We start from the raw sequence: 15,615 nt of genomic DNA on the forward strand, positions 1-15,615 counted from the left end.
ATAGCTGGGAATATGAATAACAACAATTTTCATTTTGTCAAGATACCATAAGATCATTATTCCCAGGATACCAGGAACAACTGAGGGAAGACTAAACAAAGAAATACGAATAAACAAAGGCTTCTTCTCAAAATATTCATATAACAAATTACCTATCTTATTATAATCAAAATATACTCACCATTACCGAGAGAGCGTTAGAACCATTTCCACAGAAACAGGACACAGCAGAATATAGCTTAAGGCCAAGTGAGAAAAACATTTTCTTCTCCAGGGTGGAATTCCAGCCCCTACTTGTATCTGTCACCAGGCCTTTCTTGACCCTGCCTGGGAGCTGCATCTCTATGTCTTAACAATTCCTTCTTTTTTCTTTTGTTTTAAAAGAAACACTTTCCATAACATAGCAAAAGTCTTTGTAGGGGTTTAATCATGTAAAAATAAAGCAACATAATACATAATGTACATAAGATTATGGCAAAACTAGCTCCTCCCAAGCTATGGAATATCCTTTGAAGCCAAGCCTTGGGATCTAATCCTGTCAATTGATCAGCCAATAATTTCGCTATTTCCATAGGGGTAGTATCTTCTAGCTGTTTACCAAAAGACATTCGAGCATCGTATTTCAAGGCATTAATTACTTTTGTAGCACTTTCATTACCTTCCAAATAGGCTTGAATTAACTTCCAATCATGTTCCGTATCATTATCCATATATTTATTAACACAAAAGTAGTAGGATTTCAATCAAATCTTAAATCCTCATATTTTTCAATAAATAACATCTTTCGACTCAACCATTCTACTGTTTGTTTTGAAACATCTACTTGATGTTGAAGTCTAGTATCAGTTTTAGTTTGCTCTATCCATAACTCATGTGAATCTTTATGCCCGTCTTCAACAAAATGCTCTGTCTCAATAGATGTTTTTAATGCTATGCTGGAAATGGCTGCCAAAGTAGCAACAGAAATAAGGCTTAACATAGTAGCTACAAACTCCAATAATTCTTTTACTGTTCCTCAGCAGATTATTAAAAAATTCAATAATCATATAATTAAGAGGATCTTGAGACCAATGATGTCTCAAATTAACAGGCATTCATACATATATTTTTTGCTGAATATCATAATAGAATATTGATTTATATTAAACATAATAGATGAATTAATACATGAATACTAATGACAGTTAGTACAAGCAAATCCATTGGCAAAATTAAATCTACCTATTAAAAAGAAATATGGCATAGGAATACAAGTAGTAACCTTGTCTTTCTTAAATGTTGTAAAATTATACTGAGAGGCAGATTGAGTGTCCCAGAAAAGCTTCCATTAGCAAGCACATCTTCTTTTAATGCAGTGACAGTCTTCCACAAATGAGCTTGAAATGCAGTAGGATCTTCCACAGAGGCCAGTCGGTTATCACCAATGCCTCCATCTCCACATTCCATCAGCAAGCATCCATTAAGGCGTTCATTCTCCTCTCAGTTCATCCTGGTAACATTTGACAAATCACAAGTGGTAACATTCCATTCTGAACATGTATTAATAATTGGCCATAAGGACCCCAATTTATTCATTTATCTTCAATAATTTTTCCAAACATGCCAGGGCAGTATTTCCAATTGCATGGGAGATATTTTAAGCCTACATAAGTAAACCAAGCACAAATAGGATATACTGAAATGCTAACAAATGTAATGTTATTCCAATTTTGGTTATAGACCAAGCTGTCAATCCTGGAGCCTGTAACAATTATTCCTGGTAATCGCCAATTTTAATAACCCATTTGTAGGCCTGGTCTCTGTCCTAAACACAAAGGCATCTTTAATCCAGCATAAGGAAAATTATACAAAGCTCCATCACGTCTATTCAAAAGGTCAAATTATTCCAAAGAGATGATAAAATGCTTGGGGTGGTGTATAAAACCACATCTGTTTCCCCGCCAAGTAGCAGGTTCAAATAAAGGTGGACAAGGAATATAAGCCTGATAACTCGCATTGGCCGCGACAGAAGAAACCGTGAGCAAAGCACACACTGCTAACAATACGTGCTCAGCAGTAAAGGACTTCCTGTAGGAGACAACATAGTTTTCCTTTCAGGGCTTAATCGCTTCACCTAGGTAATGGGGTTGTCACTGCATCGATCCTGCTCTGCTGTCTTTTGGCGACACAAAGAGAAGCCAGGGCCTCAGTAATGGAGGACACCTCCTTCATCTCCGGAGAACATCCATCAGGAGAAAATGTAGCTGGTTTAACTGGATTCCTCTGAGGGTAGGGAGCGGTTCTTATCATTCTGTGCTTGGATCCGTCTCCCGGGTAACCAGAATTGTCCCCCATCCTGTAAGGAGACAAAACCCTCTCCCCTACATACAGTAAGGTCCCTTCCTGTCATTCAGCATCTCGGGCACTTTTTATCCATATGGTCTATTCCATGCCTTCAGGGAGAAGTTCAATAAAGAGTCTATCTGCTCTGCATATAGAATATGCATAACAACAATTTTCATTTTGTCAAGATACCGTAAGATCATTATTCCCAGGATACCAGGAACAACTGAGGGAAGACTAAACAAAGAAATACGAATAAACAAAGGCTTTTTCTCAAAATATTCATATAACAAATTACCTATCTTATTATAATCAAAATATACTCACCATTACCAAGAGAGCGTTAGAACCATTTCCACAGAAACAGGACACAGCAGAATATAGCTTAAGGCCAAGTGAGAAAAACATTTTCTTCTCCAGGGTGGAATTCCAGCCCCTACTTGTATCTGTCACCGGGCCTTTCTTGTGGTAAATTAAGAAGATTAATAAAAAATAATGCTTATGCCAATATTACTCTGGGACTGGTATGCCAACCCCATTCAGGCTGTGTAAGGTCATCTCTTTTCCTCCTTTTTAATTTTATAATTTGTCATTTCAGGGTATGATGAACTCTTTCAACAAAAGCTTGTCCTTGTGGATGGTATTCTATACCAGTAATATGTACAATATGATATCATTGACAAAATGGTTTTTTTTTTTTGCTCTGATTGGTATTTTATTTCTCCTTTACAAGTTCCACATAATAGACAAAGGCTTTTTGATAACATTGTTATCTTTGCTGAAAATGATCATATAATCATTTTAAAAAGCACAAATGTGCACATACAGAACTGAGGTTTCTGCAGCCTGTAAACACCTCTGTGGGTTTAACAAGGAAAAAAAGCAATTAACTGACAATTCAACTGTAACTCTTAGAAAAACACAGGTTTCCTTACCAAGCACGAGTGTCCTGTACAGGGACCTATCATCCCAGATGGCAATGAGTTCAAGCCTAGGGCAGCCAGGAGCAGTTCCCCACACCAGGTCAGAAGACCCTCCCCACCCAGCACTTCTTCCACGTGCTCCTTAACCTCATCACAGGTGACAGCAGTCGCCCCAAGAGAGGACAGAGCAGCAGACACAGTGGTGGTGGTTCCCGAGTGTTGTGTGCGGCATTTCACATCCAGCGTCTCAGGAACCTGTCCATGCAAGCATGCGTACCATTCTTTAGACTGCTCCCCTCATTTCTCGAGTGAGGGGACCAGGCCTTCCTAATTCACTTTAGGTGCCTGGGGTAACAAAGTATTTCACCAGAAGGGGTGTAAGCAGTGCTATCTGATAAGAATACGAAGAAGGAAAAAGCAGATATCTTAAAGAAAACGTGTGTTCTACTCACACTAAAATATCAGATCAATGCACAATATACTGCAAAACTGTAACACAATAAGGCCAAACACAATGTTCAAATATTGAACTGTTCAAGCATGTGAAGATCATCTTCTGAAAGACAAACTGGGTTCTTATTTTGTAGCTACCTTTGTGTAACTTAAACTGATGTCCCTCAACAAGGTCTGACACTGTCTTGGTACTTGTTAGGAAGTTCGATGAGACAATGTAAGCTCAACAGTCAACTCCCGGGATCTCCCAGCGCTCATTTTCAGCATTCATCCAAGGACTGGGCATCATCTTCATCCCTCACTTCTCGGTATCTCCCTGAAGACTCCCCTTCTCGATTGTAGCTCTGCATTGTAATATTCAGTCTCTCGGCTTGTTTCTGTGCTGCGAGCTTTGCCCGCGTCTCCTCATAATTCTGCCTCTGCTCTTTCTGCAGAGCCAGCGACTCTTCTATGGAGAGCAGCTGTGCAGGCAGGTGGTGGAGCAGAACAAGGCGAACTGCTGTGACATCATCAAGATGCTGCCTAGCCCTGCATAGCTGCTCTTCTGAGGAAGCAGGAGACTGAGCCCTCTGACACTGACTTGGTGAGTCACTCTGTTGTGTGGGTAACACATTGGTCTTAAACTTATGAGGAGGGGGCACTGGGTTTCTAGCTCGCATTTCTAGCACTGTCAGGTAATGAGACTTCTTAGGAGTCTCACTCTGCAGTCCTGGAAAGTTCTCAGTGCTGGTGTTTTTTTCTGAGGGTTCAGTCTGGTCTGCAGTTGTGATCTTTTGCAATTTAGTGATAAACAGACTGTCGAGGCTGCTGGAAACCTCTTCCGCTTGACTTGAATGCTGGGGGAGATGTTCATTAACTTCAGATGGGGGAGCCTGGGCTGTGATGCTGACAGACGGGCTGGTACTCACTATGCAGCCAGTCTCCAAAGTCTCTTCATTGCCTTTGTGAGTGAGCTGTGTAGGTCCCTGAGTTTCTGAGGTTGTTTTAGATGATTCAATGTCTACTGACGAACATTCAGGAACTAATGATGAAGTATCAAGCATCAGGTCAGAATTCTGGGCCTTGTCTATGTCGGTATCAACTCTTGTGGTTGCTTTATGCCTTAGCTTACAGTCAACACTGACAGGATGAAGTAGTTCAGTTCTCCTTCTGACCTCTTCACTTTCTGAAATGGCAGCTTTCAGTTTGGCAGTGGTGTCTGAGATCTTTTTACCTTTGTCGGGCAATTTGCAAATGAATTTTTCTTTGCTCAAAAGTCTCTCCTGGCGCCTCAACCTCTCCCGCAGCTCCGCCAAACTCTGCTGCCCCAAGTCCTCAGGAACTGGGGGCTCGAAGCCTCGGGGCAGGGAGCACATTGTGCATGGGCTGAGGCTGGCCCCGCAGGCAGGGTTCCCCAGCAGGGCCCATGGAGGTCGCAGGCTCCTTGGCTGCAGCAACTCTGGAGCACGTGCAGGAGTCGCCATTTTCCCGGAAGAGCCGACAAAATTGTTTAAATTGATAAGAAATATATGTTGGTCCATAATCAGTTTTAATTTTAGAAGGCGGTCCCATAACAGCAGAAGTTTCCAATAGATGCTGTATAACATGAACAGTGCGTACTCCTGGCAATGGTGTAGCCCATACAAATTTTGAAACATTATCTATGCTTACATGTATATATGAAAGGCGACCAAACTCAGAAATATGGGTTCCATCCATCTGCCACGATGTATTAGGTTGCATTCTTCTGGGATTAATTTCAGATGGAATACATTTTATAAGTGAAGGCTCACAAATACGACAATTAGCAATAATTTGTTTGGTTTCAGAATAGGGAACCTTATATTTAATATCCAAATATCCTGTATTGGCATGATTATGACTGTTTTCTTCTGGGGTAGCAAATGCCACTAATTGATCTACCATATGATTGCCATGTGTTAAAGATGCTGGCAATCTTGAATGTGATCTAATATGTGTAATAAATATTCTAGAGTTTCAGAATAACAATAGTCCTTTAATATGTGAGAATAACATTTAATATAGGCTTAGATGTAGAAACAACAGCAGTTACAATATTCTGTACTACTCCTACAACATAAGCTGACTCGCCCTTAATATTTTTACATCATGAGTAAAATCCAGCAATACATTATTTACTGCTAATACTTCATTTTGTTGTACTGACCCAAAAGAAGATTCTTGTCCCCAAATTTACCTTTGGTCCAATAAGCCATCTGTCTTAGTTCTTTGGTCTTAGAGCCATCTGTAAACACAGTAACGGCAGATGGTAAGGGATCAACAGAAATTAGTGTATTTATCACAATTTTTTTTGTTTTCTTAAGCAATCCCAGAATTTACTATGGGGAAAATGAAATTCAGTATTTCTAGTGTAAGAAATCATGGCTAATTGAGAAACTTCAGAGGTCTGCATTAAATAATCCACTTTATATTTGCTTAATGAGAAAACAAAAGCAGCACAATCATATCCCCACAGTGTAACAGGTCGTTGTATGCCTTGCTGAATAATTAAAGAAATTTGTTCCTCATATGTTGTTAATGTTTTGTTAAAGTTAAATTTAATATATATCCATTCTAAAGGCAACTCATCTTGAGCTAAACTGCCTATAGGATATTCAAGAGTATTTCAATGTATAATTTAATAACTCTATCTGGATCAATACGTGCCAAAAATGCATCTTTCCATTTTCACAAAAGATATCCTCTTCCATGCCTTCATATAAGCATTAATATCCCCAGTTTCCTTTCTAGGTAATAATGCTCTCCTGTACTCTTCATTAGCATTTTCAAAAGCAAGCATTTGCAGCAGTTGTCCTCTAGCTTCCTCTCCTACCACTGTTCTTTCCATTGTTAATTTTAGTATACATAAAGACTTAATATATGGTTCATAGAAAGTTACTGCCTTTTTCAACCAAGCACTATCATCCTTTATAATAAGTTGGTTGGCCCACACCTTGAACCGATGATAGACATTGTCCCAGGATAAACATTCTTTATCAACAGGTCTCAGGGTAGAACTGGATATGTGACCCTGTGCTATAGCACTGTCCAGAGTGGTAAATGCAGCTTCTGAAGAGGAATGCAGGCCTGGCCTCTAGTCCTCCACCTTCCAGGCCTGTCTGGAGAGCCTGATGCCCTGGCAAAAGAGACTCCTCCTCTCCAGAGAAGCACTGCAGTCAAATGACATCTCAGTGATGAAAACTATCAGTCCCCAAAGGCATGCCACTGAGCAGAGATAGCCTCAGTCATGCACCTCTGCACATCCCCAGTTCCTCCTGTCAATAACTCAATCCTTTCATGAACTAGATGGCAATACTTGAGGCAGGATGATCAGTAGTTTACTGTCCAATCTGGGCTCTATGAGACGCTCTCCCTGAAATCAGAGCCAGCAGGAAATTCAGTATGAAAGCTCTTTGTAGCCAAGCTCAACAACCTGGTTCAGAGCCTGGGACCCCATACAGTAGGATAAAGTGACTCCCATGGCTTTTCCTCCACCTTCAACACTCATGCTTTGGAATGCATACCCCTACAAGGAGATCAATACACATGGAATAAAAATTAAACATAAAAATTAATGAAGACAATGCAGACAATGTTTTAAAGGATCCTGGGAGTCCTCACTCTGCACTTCCCTTTCCTTTGCCTTGGGAACAGCACCTGCACCAGAGACTGGAGACTTCCTGCAAGAGAGAGAGGAGAGATGCACTGTTCATTCAGCTGGAGAGCTGTGCAAAGACCAGAGCCACCCGCCTTTTCCTGACAGTGGGAGCTGGGCACAAGTGTGGGCTGCTCCTAAGAGAAGCACCACAAGAAGAAAACCACCTTCCTCAAACCTTCCTGGAAGTCAGAGCACTGGCTATGGACTTCCCTCAATCCTCAGAGGACTCTCTTTCAGCGATGGCTCAGAGCCTCTTAGGACAGAGAGGGACCAGAGCTTCCCCCCAAAGCAAGACCCCTGTCTTATTTGACAGGTAGAGGGCTTAGGGATGGGACAGAGGATGTGACAAGGTTACATGTAGCACAGGGGCTAGGTTAATAAAGAAATCAAAGAGGAAAGAAACCTGGAAGATTCCTCATCTGTTCTTTTTTGCTCTATTCGTAGGGATGAGGTGGCATTGTCGGGTAGAGGACTAGGACACAGCACAGCCTTCTCTGCTCATGATGAGCTTTCTAGGCTGCCTGTTCACTGTGACCAGCAACTTTTCAACTGAGCCACTCTACTACCAAAGCTGACACAACTGGTGGACCATGTAGCAATAGGACTGTACTGACTTAGGGACATCTGGAATCACACAATGATCATGTGTCACAGAAGAGTTTCTTTTTTTAGAAAAGGATTAAAACAAAAACTATTTATTTTGTCCATATGAGTGAGTACACTGTCCCTGTTTTCAGACACAACAGTAGAGGGTAGTAGATGAGATTAGAAATAGTTATAAGACACAGTGTGGTTCCTAAGAATTGAACTCAGATCCCCTGGAAGAGCAGTCAGTGGTCTTAACCACTGAGCCTTCCCTCCACCCCAGTGTATTGTATTTTCAATATTGTTTGTTTTTATTTCTTTTCTCACCTATGTCTCTATGGCGTTTCTGTGAGTACAGGTACTCATGTGCTTGTGTAAAGGTCAGGGACAACCTGAGCACAGGTCCTCACCTTCTACCTCTCATCCATGGCTGTTTATGCTAGGCTAGCCCTTCCCCCTAATCCTAGAGACTGTCCACTTTAGGCTCCTATCTCCCTGTGGGAAGGGCTGGATGACAGACACTACTGCATCCAGGTTTATGTGGCTTCTAGGGACCTAAACTGTTGTTGGGCTTGTTCAGATGAAAATAAACACCATTTCACAGCCCAGGCTGGGCCAGGCAGCGCACGGGTCTTTGCTGCTCTTGCAGAAGACTTGAGTTCAGTCTCCAGCACCCGGGTCAGGTGGCTCACAACCACCTGAGAGTCCAGGTCCAGGGACTTCCAAGCTCTTCTGGTTAAACCTACATGGCAAAAGCAGGGCTGGGAGCTGGAGGCTTCTGGTGTTGGCTTCTCCCTGCAGTAGGGGGCAAATCATGGGCATGTGAAACATGGAACCCTGTAATTCTACAAAGTGCAGAAGCTCCTGATGTCCCTCATGGTGCCCCTGACCCTGCCCACCACTCATTTAGGCTTCAGTAACATGGACTTGTCCTGACCTGTGTGCACTCTGCATCCTCACTCTCTACCCCCTGCTTTTTGGGGTTGGAAGTCTCAGGTGTAGGAGGCGCCTACCATAGGCCTCTTCTCTCAGCATTTCAGCATTTTACATTTTATGTAGTTTGTGGTGTTCCTGTGCCATGATATGCACACGGAGAGCAGAGGACACAATGTGGACTCAGTTCTCTGCTTTCACCCATGATCAAACTGAGGCCATGAGGCTGGGTGGCAGAGCCTTTACCTGCTGATCTGTACCCACTTGACCTTCACCAGGCATCCTTTGCTGTACACAGATATATCAGCCTGTGACCCTCATCCTCCAGACTCTTATGAAGCAAACCCCATAGGTGTGGAGCTCTCATGTTAGCCAGGGCTAAAGGGGAAGGCAGCAAGCCCTTCAGGAACTTTAGAAAAATGTCTATACTGGGACTAAACTTGTGCTGCCATGTAGGGCTACATTTTTCCTTTAAAAAGGGGGATTTGTGGTGGTGGTGGTGGTGGCACAGGCCTTTGATCCTAACACTTGGGAGGCAGAGGCAGACAGATCTCTGTGAATTCTAGGCCAGCTCCCTCTATAGAGCTAGTTCCAGGTCAGCTACACAAAAGAAACCCTGTCTCCAAGAGTAAAACAGAGAAAGAGAAAGAAAGAAAGAAAGAAAGAAAGAAAGAAAGAAAGAAAGAAAGAAACGATTTATATTTTTTCTACAATGAGATGCCTGCCTGTCTGTGCCTGAACCATCATGTTAACTATAACTCTTGTCACACCTGCATTTATTCAAATACTGAAGGCCAAATGGTTAAATCTTAATGACAATACAATGGGGGGGGTGCTGAAGAGATGGTTGGTTTAGTGGCTAAGAGCAGAAGACCAGGGTTCAGTTCACAGTGCCCACATGGTGGCTCCTATTAGCCTGTAATTGCAGTTCAATGGAATCGTTCTGGACTTCATGGGCACCAGACATACCACATAGTGCACAAGCATTTATTAGGTGAAACACTCAGGCCCATAAAAATAAGTAAATAAAATATATGGTTAACAGACACTGTGATTCAGGAAGTTCTTAGTGACTTTGGTTATCATTTTTCTCTCCTGGAGACATGTCTTCCTCATGCTCAGCCTCCCTGGCTTCTAGGACATTTCCTAGCTCTGTGGAGCATGAAGTACTCAATACCATAAGCCAAGCATTGCAAAGCCATCTGCACCTTCACTGCTACACCTTCTCCATGGCTGTGTCTAAAGGGAGAGACTTAAAATCCCACAGATGCAAGGCCAAACCTGTTGGGCTATGTGAGCCCAGCCACCCAATAGTCAGATCTACTCCTGTCCTTGGCTATGGCATGAGACTCTTAAGACAAATTAATCTGAAGGATTTCAACAGCTATGCTGTTAGACCTCTCATTGCTCTGCCCAACCTACAAGCTCCTTTACTGGCTCAAATTCACACCCGAACTCCTCTCCTGCCTCAGCCACCATCAGCTCTTCTATTCCTCTCCATCTGTGCTCTGAATAATCCACACTAAGGTGGACGTTAACCTCTTGTGGACCTCCAGACGTATGCTTGTGATTACTCTTCATTGGCTGTTTTGTATGGGTAGGCAGGTTCTTCTAGTCTCATGCAGAACACTGCTCACACATTTTGGATCTTACAACATCCTCTTGATTGAGAATCCTGACTAATGACTGACTGAGACTCCTATGCCTGAAGTCACCCTCTGTCTCCAGTCCAAGATGAGAATCCCCACCCTAACCCCATGGTGTCCAGTTTCATCTCAGAAGCTAGACTCTGCACTGCCCATTACCTTTTGGTTCTCTGCCTCTAATTCTGTTAAATCGTTCCTCTCTTCTTTAAAACAAATTCATTTTGTTGTTTATTTTTTGAGACAGGGTTTCTCTGTTTGGCCCTGGCTATTCTGACAGACTCTCAGTAGATCAGACTTGTCAGGAAACCAGATATCTGCCTGCCTCGGCCTCTTAAGCACTGGGATTACTGGATTGTGCCAGCATGTTTAATTAAAAATTAATTAGTGGCAGTGCATGTTGGCGCATGCCTTTAATTCCATCCTTTGGGAGGTAGAGGCATTGTGAGTTCCAGGACAGCCAGGGCTATAAATTAACACCTTGTCTCAAAGAAAACAAGCCAAAAATGAAACAAAAATGTTGCAATATGGTCTTAGGTATGTAACTGAGTCTGTTCTTGAACTCTGAATCCTCCCACTTTCACTCAGGTGCTAATTAGCAGGCTTCTGTCTTGACTTTCACTGCGCACTCAGGGCTGCCAGGACTGTTACCTCTCCCAGTGTAACTCCTGACTCTCTCATCAGCATCATCACAAAACTCCTGCTAAGAATTAAGGAAACCTGAATTCTAAGGAACAGTCAGAGCTCCAGTATTTCCAAAGCTCACTCTAATAGAGATGGATCCTATGCTGCAGTAAAATGGTCACAGCTGGAGGTCTTAATTCCAGGACTTGGGACAGAGGGGTTGGAGGATCTTGAATTCAAGGTTATTTTTATGTTATATTGTTGCCTAAAGCGAGTTGGGCTGCTACAAGATACCCTGTCTCAAAACTATACCAAACACACCTAAAATGAAACAGAGGAGTTTGAGTGGGCACAGATGGGAAAGCTCGGCACTTTATGGCTAAGCCACCTGCTGCCAGCACCAAAGTCCATGCACAGCCCCAATTCTGAGCTGTGTCTGGGACCCCACTTAGGAGCACGAACCAAAGTAGCTCAGATCCAGGGCTTTTGGTCTAAGAGGAATTCAGGCAGTCACACTTTGGATGCCAGTTCTCCAGCCCAGGATCTGGTCTTAGTCATGGCTTGGCATCCCTAAATTCCTCCCACCTGTGCTCTGAACTCACCCTGTGCCCCGTTCTGATGAATCTGCCATTCTCCATGGGAGTAGCCTCAAGAAGTCCCTCACATCTGAAGCACTACTCTGAGTGCACTAAATACTGCAGGGGAGGGGTGTGGTCAGCAGAGCACCCACCCCTTTCAGCTGTAGAACATTTAGCTCTAGAGTGAGCACTGCTGTGCATTGTGGAACTTAAGCAGTATCCCAGGCTTGGCCTGGGAAGAGCCTTTGACACCCACACTTCCTGGGGTGACATTGTCTCCTGAGGATAGAGTCAGGTCAGGAGCAGCAACTGATGTTCACGAGAGACAAACTTTCTTCACCACTTGCCCATGCTGGCCCTAGGATCTGGGATTTTTGGGTGACATGAGTGCTGAGCCCCCCAGGTAGATGGGTTTTCAGGGGTCAGGTGGTTATTGTCACCACAGGTATCCACAAGGATAAGTCATACTGTACTAATTCCCATATTAGATCCCTTCTCATGGGTCACAGAGGCCGTGCTGGGTCCTAAATGTGGACCCAGGTTCCTGCGCACTTTTGAGGAGACTGGTCAGGGCTCAGGCTTCAGGCCATTTTGTTTGAATTATTTTGGGGGATTTTATTTTTACTGTTGGGGACAAACCTAGGGCTGCCATGTGCTGGGAAAAGGCTTTGCCACAGCTGTAGATCATCCCTAATTATAAACTCCTAAATTCTCCCAATCCTGGAACTTTCTAGGTCCCTCACATGATGCAACCTTTGGGGGATTCCTCACATAGAAACATGGGGTGGATTGCATCCCAAAGAGAGACAGTGGGAAATGTTCCCCAGTGTCTGCCAGTGGCTGTGGTGATGAGAGTGCTGACCAGTGGATGGCAGGGCCCATGTGAAAGCCTTTTGGTTTCCACTTGAGTGGAATCTTCACCATGCCTTTTTTTTTTTCTTGAAACCCAGGTTGCCCTGAAACTTACAGTCTTCCATCATCCTTACTCAGTTTCCCATGACTGGGATCACTGGCTTAAATTACTATGCCCATCTTTCTTTTTTTTGTATTCATAAATCTTCTAAAAGCCAGAAGGATCTAGAATTTAAAATTTTGCGGTCCAAGGCATTTCCAACAGGGGATTCTTGACCTAGGAGTGTCCAGACCAGTGTTTATTGTGTGGGTACTTCATTCCCATACCAGCTTATGTTTGACAAAGAGTTCCAAGGTGTGATGTCACTGGGCATCAGGCGGTGTCCCAAATAGCAACACCGACTCAGGTTGTAATTTAGGCTGGAGAAACTTACTAGGACCCTGGTAATCCTAGCACCCTGGGGCCTCACATGTCCTTAGTCTGATCTAGTGATGAATCAACTGCTCTTGAGGGTGGATTGGAATTCTAGTCACTGTGAGGCAGAAGCATTAGGACCCTACGGCCACTCTGGGCTCCATAGGAAGACCCTGTTTCAATAGTAAAAGGGGTCACCTGCGAGTTCTTACTGTCTTCCCTGAGGCCTTCCTGCTGGAGTTAGAATAGCTGTCTCACCAAGTTGAAGTAGAGGGCAGAATGTTGGTGCCTTCTATAATGAGGACTAGTGACAGATAGTCTATGGAAATTCTAGAAAGATCTACAGGTATGTATGTCCTGTGCATGGGAATTGCTGGCTTCCCTGTGTCCTTTGCCTTTAATTTGCAGTCCATGGGGCACCTGGGAATGTCCCAAAACCAGGCTGCACACAGGGCTTGTCCCATGATTCTCACTTGCACCCAGTGCCTGCCTGATTGACATAAGTCTGACAGAGCCACTGTATGCTCTCCTGACACCTGCAGAGAGCAGTATATGGGACCCTACCATCCCCACACTGCCTATCAGTGTCTACAATGTCCCTATATGGCACTGAGTGATGGTCTAAGCTGCTTCCCGCCTATATGCTGCATCAGAATCTGACCATTCCTAATTTCCTCCTCTCACACCCACACTAGAAGCCCTGTACCCACACTAGCCCCAGCTGGCCTGTTGCCTACTGACATCTCATGGACTCTGCCCCAATCCCCTGCCCTGCCCTGCCCTGCCCTGCCCTCACTCAGCTGACATTGTGGACATCTCAAGACAGTCACTGGACAATGGCTGACACACTTGTCTGAAGACTGGAAATGTTTCTCGATCTTGGAGAGGAAAGAAGGACCCTCCAACTACACTGTCCTCTAAGGCAGTTTATTCAGGTGAGGGATGACATGGATTGTTTTGTCTCACGTCACACATGTCAGTAGAAAATATCCTAGGTATTGGATGCCGCAGTTAGCATTAACAGAACAAAGCACATAGTGTTGGGAAGAATAATAAATTATGAGTAGGCTTAGAAAACCCCAAGCCTCTTCCAGGTCCTAAGAGGGCAAAAAGTACCACCAAACATAGCATTAATGTGATAGGTTGGTTAAATCTAGTTACTAGATTCTAGTGTGATGCCTGTGACCCTTTGTGTGTCATGCTCAGCTTATAATGACTAGAGGACCTCAGCTTGAGAGTCACCAATGCCTCTCCCTTGCTTCTCCAGCTGCTGAGCATTGACAAGCCCAAATGAGACAGCATCTGTGTGCAGACATACTGGATTATTCTTCTTCACTTTATCTCTCCGAGTTACCTCCACTGACAGTAAGTCAGTTTAATTCCATAAATTTGAAATGAGTCACGTGGAACATATACTTTCTCAATACAATCACAGATTTCCATGTAAAAGGTGAAACATGAACTGTCCCACCTAAGCTCTGGGCTTGCACAGACCTGCTGTGCAAAAGAAACATGTGGTCACAGCTGCAGTCTGCATTCACTATGGATGTTCTTGAGGACCTCCCTAAGCTGCATAGATTAAGATAATTATCTTGCTTTCTATCAAAAGAATTCATTATGCCAAGTTGGCCTGTAGAAGGAGGCTAGTCTCTTCAGTATTTTATCAGATGTGCTTAATGTATATAATCATCGATAGTAAGTGAAAGATCTGTTTGGAATTAAAACTGAGTGATGCTGGAGGATGATGCTGAATGCACAATGAGCAGTGGAGGCACCAGAGCCCGGTGTGGATGCCTAGCAGCCTACCACATTGAGCAGGCACCGCTCAACCACCTGTACATACACCTCTCTTGAGATTTCTCTCCTTAATGGGAGATGATGGCGTCCATCTAGTACAGCACATGCCCTGGAAGGACAAAAGCCACCTGCAGGAAATGTGGTGATGACACACAGGTTAGAGCATCTGCTGCTCTCTCAGAAGAACCACATGGTCCCTAACAATCATTTACAATGGGGAATGCTATTCCCTCTTTTGGATCATGAGGGAAATGCACTCAGGAGTGCATACATACATACATACATTTGAAAAAAAAGATCTATTGAGTTAAATGATAAAAATAAATATAATCAGCAACGATAAAAAACACAGCATATGAATGATCAAGTGAAACAGCACCTATAAAAACCTATTTCCCAAAATGACGTTGATGGTCATTATCTTTGTGGTTTAATACTAATGCTGTGTTGTAAGAAAAACTGAGGCACATGGTTCTCCATTAGGATTATTCTATATTCCTTTGTGAAAGTTGTCATTTTTTCTGCAGCTCTACAGGCATGAGTGTGTGTTACTCAATATCTGGTGCACACAGTCAATAAGGAATGTGTGTTGTAGACTGATATAGACTAGGATGAGCAGAACACATGACAGCATGGATACAGTATGTCAGTGATTACATCATAAAGTGTGTGTCCATAAAAAAGTCACATTATCCACACAAAAGACACTATCACCCTGTGTACAGCTTGGTGGCTTTAAATTCCCTATTTACTCATGCTGCCTGGACCATGCAAAGATCCATATCCAGCTGTCAGTTCTAAGTCTACAGGAGGGGAAAGGACCCTTGAATAA

At 43.3% G+C, this 15,615-nt stretch overlaps 1 protein-coding gene and 1 pseudogene across 2 annotated transcripts in view; one reads left to right on the forward strand and one right to left on the reverse strand.

The window, feature by feature from the left end:
* Window positions 1–413: 413 nt before the first annotated feature.
* LOC147999237 (DNA-directed RNA polymerase II subunit GRINL1A pseudogene) lies at window positions 414–5,114 on the reverse strand (annotated as a pseudogene). Its single transcript, XR_015643888.1, has 2 exons — window positions 3,258–5,114; window positions 414–1,489 (listed from the first exon to the last, which is right to left on the reverse strand). The product of XR_015643888.1 is annotated as a DNA-directed RNA polymerase II subunit GRINL1A pseudogene (transcript).
* LOC147999238 (uncharacterized) overlaps window positions 4,237–15,615 on the forward strand; it is a 143,793-nt gene continuing 132,414 nt past the window's right edge. The window contains exon 1 of the mRNA XM_087596280.1: window positions 4,237–4,281. The gene's annotated coding sequence lies outside the window, so the exon portion shown is untranslated. The remainder of the gene's footprint in view (window positions 4,282–15,615) is intronic.

The sequence above is a fragment of the Rattus norvegicus genome, chromosome 19, assembly GCF_021556685.1.
Source record: "Rattus norvegicus strain SHRSP/BbbUtx chromosome 19, alternate assembly SHRSP_T2T, whole genome shotgun sequence".
Lineage (NCBI taxonomy): Eukaryota > Metazoa > Chordata > Mammalia > Rodentia > Muridae > Rattus > Rattus norvegicus.